This window comes from Microcebus murinus, chromosome 3 (assembly GCF_040939455.1).
Source record: "Microcebus murinus isolate Inina chromosome 3, M.murinus_Inina_mat1.0, whole genome shotgun sequence".
Taxonomy (NCBI): domain Eukaryota; kingdom Metazoa; phylum Chordata; class Mammalia; order Primates; family Cheirogaleidae; genus Microcebus; species Microcebus murinus.
Genome location: NC_134106.1, coordinates 73,530,147 through 73,537,921, shown reverse-complemented (window position 1 = coordinate 73,537,921; position 7,775 = coordinate 73,530,147). Strand labels below are relative to the sequence as shown.

The 7,775-nt window shown below is 48.1% G+C and overlaps 1 long non-coding RNA gene across 2 annotated transcripts; it reads right to left on the bottom strand.

Moving 5' to 3' along the window:
- Positions 1-4,096: 4,096 nt before the first annotated feature.
- LOC142870059 (uncharacterized) lies at positions 4,097-6,505 on the bottom strand. 2 transcript variants are annotated; one of them, XR_012918596.1, is made up of 2 exons: positions 6,419-6,505; positions 4,097-5,450 (listed from the first exon to the last, which is right to left on the bottom strand). It is a non-coding gene; the product is annotated as an uncharacterized LOC142870059 (long non-coding RNA). The 2 variants fall into 2 exon arrangements; XR_012918595.1 differs by having other exon boundaries at positions 6,371-6,499.
- Positions 6,506-7,775: the final 1,270 nt, after the last annotated feature.

Sequence of the window (7,775 nt, the reverse complement as noted above, 5' to 3'; positions counted from 1 at the left end):
ATCCTGGAAACATTATACAAAGAAGGGTCAATAAACGAAAATTCACACATAGATGCACTGTAATGATTATGTAAATCACCAAAGCTAAAGAAATTATTTCTCAGGCAGGATGACAGCTGATTTTTAAAAAATAATGGAAGCAAGGAGACAGTTGAATGACATCTTCAAAATGCTGTGAGAAAAAATAGCCGTTAATATAGAATTGTGCACCTATCAAAACTATCTTTACACTATAAAGATATTTCCAGATAAATAATGAATGAGTTTGCCTCCTAAAAAATCACTTAAAGGATATATCAAACTTTAGGAGAATGATCCCCAAAGGAGGAGGGGTATATGAGTTTCCCACCAGCTTCTATAACAGATTACCACAGACTGAGTGGCTTAAAACAACACAAGATTATTGTCGTCCACATCTTACTGGCTGCTAAAATTGATGTGTCAGTGGGGCTGCAGGGGTCTTTGGGAGATAATCTGCTTCCTTGCTTTTCCTACCTTCTAGAGCCATCTAGTCCTTGGCTGTGGTTCCTTCCTCTGTCTTCAAAGGCAACAGTGGCAGCTGAGTCCTTTTCACATCTCATTACTGTGATTGTTTCTGCTGCCCTCTTCCACTTTTAAGGACCCTTGTGATTAGATTGGGTGCACCTAGATAAGCCAGGATAATCTTCTTATTTTAAGGTCAGCTGATTAGCAACCTTAATTCCATCTGGAACCTTAATTCTTTCTTTGCCATATAAGCTAACATAGTCGGATATGGACATTTTGAGGGGAGGAGCATTGTTCTGCTTACTACATGAGATCTGGGGTAAAAGTAAGAATAGTTGCCCAAGAAATCAGTGAACATGTATTGCCTTCTTCCTGTCCCACGCTGGGAGTCCACATCCTCTTGGGTAGGCTGCTTCTGGTTTCTGTTGTGCCATCAGAGCCATACTAAGCCCCTGTGTTGGTCATAGATCCTAGGAACTGTTGTAATTTCTGCATGGATTTCTCTCTACTAACTTCCCTGATACTTACCTCTGTCTCTCCATTTACCAAACAGAGATGTTTGCATTTGGACTCTGCCAGTTGGAGTAATGAAAAGGCTAAGCATCCTGACCATACAAAGATGTTTTGGGGAGGTCTTATGCTGCCATCTCTTAGACTATGTTCTATCTTTCATGTGTAATAAGACTTCTATCTTACATTTGCCCAGGGATTAGCAGTTCAGAAATCACACCCATATACATGGACTTGTTTCTAATTGATTTTGGCAGCAATTCTATAAGAGAAATAAAAGGTAGCACAAAGATTATAATCTTCATTTTAGAGCTGGGAAAATTAAATCTCAGAAAGGTTTAAAGACTAGTCTAAGAGACAGTGTATGGATAAACAAGCAATTAAGGTTTTCTGAACTGACATTTCTGACTGCATATCTAGTGCTTTATTCATAAAGGAAGCACTATGATGGTTAAGTATCTCAGAGTCAAACAACTCTGTGTCTCAGTTTCTTAATCTGTAAAATGAAGATAATAATAATACATTCTGAAGACTGTTGTGAAAATCCAATTGGATAGTTCCTGTGATGGCATGACAGCTGTCATTGGTACTGTAGTAGATGCTGTAGTGAGCTGCATGGATTTCCACCTCCACCCATACCCATGGCATGTAGCTGAAGAGGCCACTTTCCTTCCTCAAGGGAAGCCTGCATCCAGTGACTAGTCAATATGGGTATACGAAGTCCTGGGTCCCTTGCCAGGGCCACCCCAGCTCCAGAACTCCTGGGGAGTGGGCTGAGGCCTGTGTTGTAACTGCATTGCAGCTCAACTCCTCTTTCTGCTCAATCCTTCTCCCTCCACATCCACACAGGTGTGGATCCTGCCATAACTCCCCAGTAAATGTCCTGCATGCTAACCTCCATTGTATGCTAGGCTCTGTGTGCATCCGTGAAAACCATCCTCTGTCAGTCAAGGCCTCCTACTTGGAGTGGCAGAGAGGCCAGTCTGGGTTAGGTGTGCACCCTGTGTTTTCACTGCAGAACAAGACAGGCCCTCCTGAGATATAAGTCCATGAACCTGGCCTCCAACCCTGGAATCCAACTAACCGAGGCAGCCTGTAGGTCTGCCGCAACCCTAGACTTTGGGTTGTTCTGTTTCTGGGCATAGCCTCCTTTCCGCAATGATGCAATCCTTCATTAACAGACCACAGGTTAATCGCACGTTCCTGTTACCGAGCACAGAGAGGGTTGAGCTTGGTCTCTCCAGGAATTCTGACGTACTCCAGGATCCCACGATCTGAATGCTTCTACTTTCCCTATGAGAGCCCCTGGCCTCAGAAAAGGAAGCTGGTTCAGGTCAGCAACATTTGAGGCAGGGCTTGCATGGGCCCAGCCATGGTGTCACATGAAACAATCAATAGAGATACTCATCAGCTCTCCATGTCCCTTTTGTTTGAATAAGCAAACAAGAGGAGGGGAAGTGGAAATTGAAGAGCTGCTAGCCCTTCCCCACTTCCAACCAGATTGTCACCCTAAATCTCCATTGTTGGATATTTTGGAGCCCCCAACTCTACCTCAAGTCCAAGGGCATTGACAAGGTGAAGGGATATGAGTCAGGAGGCCAGGAGCCCCCTGCTACCCTGTGGGGTCCTCCCATTGCTTTTCCCCTTGAACATCATGTTGAGCTCTGATGACTTACTTAGAATTCACAGAATCCCCCAGCCATTCTTTCTCTTACTTTGGGAGCTCTCTTCCTTCCTTTTCCCCCATTTTCCTCCCTGACCCTACTTCCAAGCCTGGGTTGGGTACCCCTCCTCTGTGCTCCCTCAAAGCCCCGTGCTTCCTTCATTCTTGTATATATTATGTTGTGATGTTTTCTGGAGGTGTGAAGACGGTGACTCCCATGAGGACAAATACACATCTACCCCTGTGTCCTCAGGACCTAACATGGGACCTGGCACGCATGGGGTGGAAGCATTCACAGGGCAAATGCACATTAGGAAAGACTCTTCTGTTAGGGTTAGTGGTTGTTGCAAGTGACAAAACCGCACCTTGAACTAGCTGACAGCTCTACCATCTCATGTTTTGCAGTTTTGCCACTGTGAAAGGAAGAGGAACTGCTCCTTTTCCTTCGGTTTCAACTTAAACAATATCAGGAAGATTCGAATTGATCTGACTTGGGTAACACGTCCAAGATTCTGTGGCTGAGGACAGGGTAAGGTTTTTGGTGTTTGAAGCAATAGCCAAGTTATGAAATCAACCTGAAAGTCCAACAACAGATTGATGGATAAAGAAATTGTGTTATGTACACACAATGGAAAATTATTCAGCCTTAAAAAAAGAAGGGAGCCAGGCGCGGTGGCTCACACACGTAAACCCAACATTTTGGGAGGCCAAGGCTGGAGGATTGCTTGATGCCAGGAGTTCAAGACCAGCCTGAGCAACATAATGAGATTCCCATTTCTACAGAAAAACAGAAAAATTAGCCAGGCATGGTCGTACCGTGCCTGTAGTCCCAGGTACTCAGGAGGCTGAGGCAGGAGGATGGCTTGGGGCCAGGAGTTTGAGGTTGCTGTGAGCTAGGCGGATGCCACAGCACTCCAGCTGGAGTGACAGAGTGAGACCATGTCTCAAAATAAATAAATAAATAAATAAACGAAAGAAGGAAATTCTGCTATTTGGGACAACATGAATGAACCTGGAAGACATTTGCTAAGTGAAATAAAACTGACATAAAAAGGCATATAATGCACGATCTCACTTATATGTAGAGTCTAAAATAGTCCAAACTCATAGAAGAAAAGAATAAAATGTTGGTTTCCAGGGGCTGGGGGAAAAAACAGAATGGCGGAGTACGGTTAAAGGGTACGACGTTTCAGCTGTGCAAGATGGATAAGTTCTGGAGATCTACTCGATAGCATGGTGTCTATTGCTAACAATGCTGTATTGTATGATAAAATTGCTAGGAGGGTAGGTCTTATGTCAAGTGTTCTTACCAATGATAACAATAATACTAATAACAGAAGGGTAAGAGGAATCTTTGGGTGGTGACATATGTTTACAGCCTCAATGGTGTTGATGATTTCACAGGTGTGTACTTATTCCCAAACTAATCGAGATGTCTTCATTAAACATGTACAGCTTTTTATTCCTCAATAAAGGAGTTGAAAGAATGTTCGGAGTGAAAAAAGGAGAAGCTGCTGGCCAGCGTGAGGCCGGGTGCTGGGCAGACGAAACTTCAGACGCGCGCCACTGAACGAACAGAGTCCTGCCAATGAGCCTCTGGACTTCAAAGGGACTACGCCAGCGCGGCAGATGATCGCTCACTCTTGTCAACCTGTGCCCAACTGGGGTTCTTGCCTTCTGTGTTTTCATTTTTATTTTTATACTCCTCAGTTCCCTACGTGCCGCCCGTTGGCTTTTGTAGAATTACTTAAGTAAGGCTTTGGTCGCAGGAGACAGACGTGCTTGAGCTAGTGTCGGCGGAACGGGGAGCTTGTGAGACGTGACATAGCGATAGGAAGTGCAGCCGGACCTCGTGAGGGGCGCGCTCTGGGAACAGGAAAGGCACGAGAAATTCAGGCAGCCGTAGTTGTCGCCCCATCCAAGGGCACGGCGTTCTCATTTCTGCGTCTATCTGTCTTGCCCTTCTCTCTCTGCAGAATGGCTCTCTGCTTCTCTGCGCACCTGTGGTAGGTGGCCACCCTAAAGCTTGTGGATTCAGGAGTCCTCAGTTTGAGAGCAGTTACACACCACCTGGCCTCTGCGAGTTCCAGTTCCTTATTCCTGGCAGTGGATTCGTTTGAAGCAGCTGCCGCCCACCACAGGCTCAATCAGCCATGGCCCAGGGTCAAGGTCAGGCACCCGTGTACCTGACTGGCCCTGTGAGTGCTGGTGGTGGTGATGGGGGCGGTTCTCAGACAAGCTGATCAGGGATTAATTAGAGTCTGCCTATCTTGACCTCAGCTGATGTGAACTTGTGCGTATCAATGTGCAGCCAGTTATGGAGTTGTGCTCAGGAGCCTCATTCGTCTATAGAGAATGTACTTGCATGCGTGTGTGAGAGAGAGAGCGAGCATGTGGGTGGCGGTTTCCCATCCATTTCTCTATGGGCCTAGTCCCAGTCCTGCGCTATGAGCTGGGGATATAACAGTGAACAAAACAGACACGGTCCTTGCTGTGACCTGCCCCAGGAGGCAGATATTGGGCAGAAGGACCATGCGGATGAGGCGTCTGAGCCGAGGTCTGAAGGGTGAGAATAGCTGACTCGTCAGTGGGGCTGGGGAGGAAGGGGTGCTCCGTGCAGAGGACGAGCCTATGCCAAGGTCCTGAGGCAGGAGGAAGAGGTGAATTTGCGGAACCAAAAGAAGGATGGTGTGGCTGGAATTCAGAGATCAGAAGGGGTTGTTTTACAAACTGAGTCTGGAGCCAGGCCAGGCAGGCTCTTACACGGACTCTGTAAGTATTTTAGGTTGATCTATGACGGAAGCAAACAATTCAAGGGTTTACTGTCATCGAAACTGTAAAACCGATCCCATTTCTTTTCAAACCTCAGATTCATTCCTTTGGCCTCCTGTGCTTAAACCAGCAGAAATAAGGATGCACCTCTTCCCCTGCCTGTTAGTCTCCCCACAGCACGCAGGGCCTGACGGTGAGCCCAGCTATGGTCCGGACTTCCGTTCCCACAGTATGACTTCCCTTTGGGACCCTTGGGGGTCTCTCCTGCCAGGGAACATTACCTGGGACTGTCTCAGCCCAGGATAGGGGTTCTAATAGCATTCAACCTCAGAACCTCGCTCCTCCTCTCCTGATCCCCTTCCCTTCCTCTCCTTCTTCCCCTTGTCTTGGGCTGGCAGGTCAGTGAGTGGTCAGTCACCGTCACTGGGGTTGGGGCTCCTTAGGGGTCTTGAGGACCTCCTCCCCATGGCCAGTGGTCCCCAGCCACCCGGAAGTCCCAAGTCCCCCAAGGACAGCTTTCCCTCCTATTCACAGTCTTCATCTCTGGGACATTGGGTGTCAGGCTTCTCAGAAGCTCTGAGTGGCCTGGGCCAAGCCACTGGTCCCTTCAGAGCCTTGCAACCTGGGAGGAGAAGTGGGCAGGCCTGGATACCCGAGAGTTCTGGGTTGGGCCAGTCACTAGGGAGTTAGAGATGCCCATAATTGATCCTTTTTCCCTGGATGTGCCTAGGGTTGGGGCTGCCAGGGAACCCCAGCCGTGAGCACTGATCTACTTGTAATCCTGTGGCCCTCACTGCAAGCCTAGTCTCTAGTTTGCTCTCTCACGACTGACCCCAGACTAGACAGGCCCCTACCTCCCCAGAGAAGAAATCAAACCCAGACTCTGTGACAATAGCGGCTAATACTTAAATAATGCTGACTACGTTCCAGGCACCTTACCTTTGTTAGCTTAGTCCTCACTACAAGCGCAAGAATCGATGCTCTTACCCTCATTTTACAGATGTTGCCAAGATCACGCAGCCGTAGTTCATGAGGCTGGATGTTGAACCTCTGTCCACCAGAGCTCACCTCACCAAGTTGTCCTGTTGTTGTCATAACAAATAAGCAGAACACCATGATGACACGATGGGCTTCCCCAGCAGGTTCCCAGGCTGCCCCAAAGCCTAGCTTTCTAGGTTTACAAAGTTGACATTTACAAAAATTTCCAGGTTTACAAATTTAGTTCCTGATTCTTTTGCCAACAGGCATTTCTCTACCAAAGCTGCTTCAAAAATTCCCGGCTAAGTCTTAGAGACGTTAGCATTCTAGCTCGGTGAGCCAAGGCGGAAGAGAGAAGGAAGTGAGGGCCCCGTGGGAAGTCCCTGTGTTCAGGGGCCTCTCCTGTCGGGGCTCCCTGCACCTCCCAGCCCCATTCAGACCCAGTGGGTTGAATGGAGAGACCCTGGGAATGGGTCTCCTCCTAAACCCAGGCCTCTATGGGTTTAGGAGAAAGTGAAGGGCCCCGACCAGACCTGTTTTGAGAAGTTTATGAGTTATGAGCCCTTCTGCAAGTAAAGGTAGATTCTTCTTCCCATCAAAAGTGACAGGCTGAAGGTGGCAGGATCAGAGGCAGCAGTGGCTGGCCTGCCCCTTACTCTCTACTTCACTTGCGTATTAAAGCATTGCCTGCAGCAAGGCCGTGTTTAAATGCATGCAATTTATGAAGCGTTTCACAGTCTGTGTGTCACTCCTCCTTCCAGCCAGCCCCAAGTCTAACCGAGGTAGGGCAGGGAGCATTAGGCCCTAGGGAGCTTTCAGTACTAGGGAGTCGTCCGCTCTCTGATGGCCGGGTGGGGAGGCATGAAGCTAGAGCGGGCAGGTTCTGAATGGCAAAGAGGAGACGTGTTCAGAGCATCCTCTGCTTCCAGAGAAAAGTGGGGAGAGAGCATCTGGCCTCATGGACCGTGTCACAGTGGAGGCCGGGAATGGAGCCTGAGGGTAACTAGAAGAGGTACAGACACCCACTGCTCCCTAGGCCACGGCCTCCACACGGTGCTCAAACAAATCATGAGGATCCCCACCCAAGGCCCTTTGCCCTTCTGTCCCCTCCACCTAGAATATTCTCCCCCTTCCTGAAATCATTCAGGTCTCTGCTCCAGTATCACCTTCTCAGAGAGGCCTTCCTTGGCCACTTTTTCTAAAACAGCCACTTACCTCTAGGTCCCTCAAAAGCACATCATGCTCCTAATCTCCCCTATAGCGCTTACTGCCCCATGATGTTAGTTTATTTGTTAACTCTTCTCTTGTCTGCCTTCCTCCATTGGGGGAGGGGAAATTTTCTGGCTTGTTCCCAATGCCTAGAGGG